Source organism: Rhamphochromis sp. 'chilingali' (assembly GCF_963969265.1).
Source record: "Rhamphochromis sp. 'chilingali' genome assembly, chromosome: 22".
Lineage (NCBI taxonomy): Eukaryota > Metazoa > Chordata > Actinopteri > Cichliformes > Cichlidae > Rhamphochromis > Rhamphochromis sp. 'chilingali'.
This window is the reverse complement of record NC_137950.1, coordinates 4,839,040-4,842,554: the sequence shown is the minus strand read 5'-3', so window position 1 is coordinate 4,842,554 and position 3,515 is coordinate 4,839,040.

Genomic DNA, 3,515 nt, shown 5'->3' with positions numbered 1-3,515 from the left:
GGGCCAGGGACAGCAGAGAGAGATATGCCCTGCTCTGGGAGTGGCTAGGCGGCCAGGGTTTCCTCCAAGCCCCGCCTGTCAGAGCCCAGGGGCAGGACAGGGTTTGGCTGATGATTTCTTCCTCCCTTGCCACCAGTGTAAATATATCAGCCTATCAGCCTTGTTGACTGTCATTAGAGAGGAGAGAGGGGGAGTTAGATGGGGAGGGAAATATCAAGATAGAGGAGCAGATAACGAAGTAGCAGTACAGCCAGGAGGAAGAAAGCGAGAAAAGCAGGAGTGGCAACAAGTTTCACTGGAGTATTCAATTCTTGTGTAATAAATAGAATGCATAAAAGCAATATTCAATAAACTTGTGATACAAATGTAGCAGTATAATCAGACTGGAAACACACGCTAGAAGACCAAGTGGGCTTTACACACACAGAGGAAACAAACAATGTGGACAATGTACAATAAATAAAAGTATTAATGGCTGCCACATTTTTTTAAAAACTTTAAACAGATATTGTCTGAAAACCTGATTACTTATCATTTATTTTCCTCACAGTGACTGAACTGCAGAAAGTAGCAAGTAGTTCTTGTACTAAGCCTCACTGAACTTTATTTTAAGGTGATGGTTAACAATTGTTTGGCAAGAAATGAGTGACTCGTAAGACAGAAGTCTAACATAACTCGAGATTCTCTTCCAAATATGTTTACATTTTTTCAGCAAACACAGCCTCAATAAACCAACATGTAGGTAAATAAAAGACAAATTTAGCTTAATTAAATCCATTATCCAACAATCTGTTAGGCCCAGAAACACTGACCACACCACACAACCAATGCTACAATGGAAACACAAAAATATGTAGGAATGTTTCCTATTTAAATCCAAGAAAGTGGAAAGAAATCCTTCATTTCTTAACAGGGCTTTTATTGTGAAACATTTTCAGGAAGCTGGTAAATAATCGTTTGTGGCAACTTTGACTACAACTCCATCTGAAATGCTGGGTTTCAACTGAATACTCGTTTATACTTTAAAAAATACTGTATATGTCAGTTGTGAAAACACTTTGATTTGAAGTCCAGAGTGTATGACTTTCCAGTCACATTCAAGCCAAATTACTTCACACAGTGCTAATTAGGCTAATCAAGCACAGACAGACCAGTATCGATACATTTTATGCCCAGTAATGATGACTGATTTGCCAGAGCAGCGTAGGGGAGGGACTGAACAGCATGAATATGACAGCTGCAAAAGTTTATGGTGTCACTGTGACTTTAAGTATTTAAAGAAGTGTGTCGTACAGCTTTCTCTGTCTCCTTTCAGATTTTTTTCAAGGTGAACTTTGACCTCGGGCACTAACAATAGTAGTATATTATTGTGACATTTGAAAATTACCCATAACAACTGCTGGTAATATAAAGTTTTACCGATTTTCACATTTGCTTTGGCCTGGACGTTAACCCAGCTAACATTAAATCATCTACAACTACACAAAATTTGAAAATTGTGGACACTAAACAGACAAACAAACATAACCAATTACTTACATCCTCTCTTAAGGGGGGAAAATAATACCACTGTAATGCAAAAGTCGCTATTTACAGTATGTGAAGGAGCAGACTCTGAGGAGGATTTAAAGCATGTTCTGAGTAACATTATTTATTTTGCAGCTTTAAATTTGAATAATTTTCAGACTTCTGAAACCATGAGATATACAAACAGGCGTCCCTTGTAAATGAGACATGCCTGCCTCAACAACAGCAACACTGATGACCACTGAAACTGTCTAGCATTTAAAATAAACCTCTCTGAGCTACTTGTCTTGACTTTTTGTACAATCACTGAGTTTGCTCAGTCACACAGCAGTTTATATTATATTCTCCTGTCCTCAACATGTGATCCCCACCACATAGCACGTTCTCCTCTGAGGGCAGCCTTCGCCAACTGCTGCCCCACCGGGTGCAGAGCCTCCTAAACCTCTGTCGACATTGGACGTCGGCTGGACACATCGAGGATTTCACCGTTGCTGTTTATCCTTAGATTTGAATGGAAAGTTATATGGAATATGATCCGGAGCATGAAAAGAAAAACACCAGGAGCAGTGAAGGTGTGCAAGGGTCCAGAAAATATACTCTTTCATTTCTTAACAGGGATTTTATTGTAAAATATTAACAAGCATTGTCATTTTAGTTTGTTTATTACTAGCAAATTATTCTGTATTATAATATGATGATTCAAAAGAATTCGTTTTTAAGAAAACTCTCGCCTCCTTTTGACCCTTTCTCTTTGTATCCCCCTATTTATAGGCTTTTCTCCACCTCAACTTTGGCTAGAAAGTTATTTTTCCATTAATTTCCCACCCTGCCCGTTTTCAGTTTGCTAAATAGAGAGAATACCAAAGACAAGTGTGTGATTACTACAGGCCTTTTCTCCACACTGTGTAAAAACTGCAGCGAAAGAGGGCTAATCAGTCATTGAAAGCTTTTTTCCAGCAACAGCTCAGTGCTTCTGCCTCGCTACTATCCATTTTAATCTCTTCACACCATAAACACTGCTTGGTTTTTGTTGCCGAAGAGCCCCTGCACACACCAGTGAGATGCGCACACCAAAACACGCAATAATTTAAGGTAATAAATGATACGGTCTATCTGTTTGCTGTTAGCCCATGTGCCTGACGTGTGCTGGAGTGAGCTCCAAGAAAGCCATAGGATTCTCAAGTCAAATATTTACATAGAAGCTCCTCGGGCTGTAAATCTATCCCCGACATTCGCAGGTACATTTGTCTTGCGAGTACGCTGAATGAACACAGGTGCACGCACACCGACACGCACACACGAACCGGTCCCGTCTTAATTAGCAGGTGAAAGTGCTTAAAGGGAAGTTCTGTCAGAGGGTTTGACAGTGTACACACAGTGTCTCAGACAGATTCCTGAGGAGGTCACCCAGCCCTGGCTTAATCCTCCCCTTTAATTGGGGCCTATGTCAGCGGATGTGACAAGTCTCATCTGAACTGTCTGGAAGCGCACGTGTGTTTGTGTGTGTTTCAGCGTGTGCGATAAAAGCACTAAGAGAGCAGATGATCACACTCATACAGCCGTGAGACAGTTCTGAGTGCATATTTTTTACATTATATACAATAAGAATGCAGCAGAGTGTGTGTTGATGGTCGGCTTTTTCTTTTCTGTGATGCATATTTCAACAATGTTTCTCTGATGCAATTACTCAAATGTCTGTGCCTGGAGCATAAGGCAAGAGAAACTGTTTATTGGCCAACTGTGCAGACATGTAGATCAAAAAATGACTGTTAGTGTTTTGGGTGATTTCTTGTGTTTTAGATAACGCAGATGTGACTCGCAAAAATGGCCAAACTGGACACAATGTAATAAAAATTACATCTAGTACAAACAGTTATTACACACGACGTGTCTGGACATTTTTTAACGACATCGTCACATTGTCTTTTCCACCAGTTCCAGTAAATGATGAATCAGTGGTCTGTAGGAGCCCCTTCTGCTGATAGGAG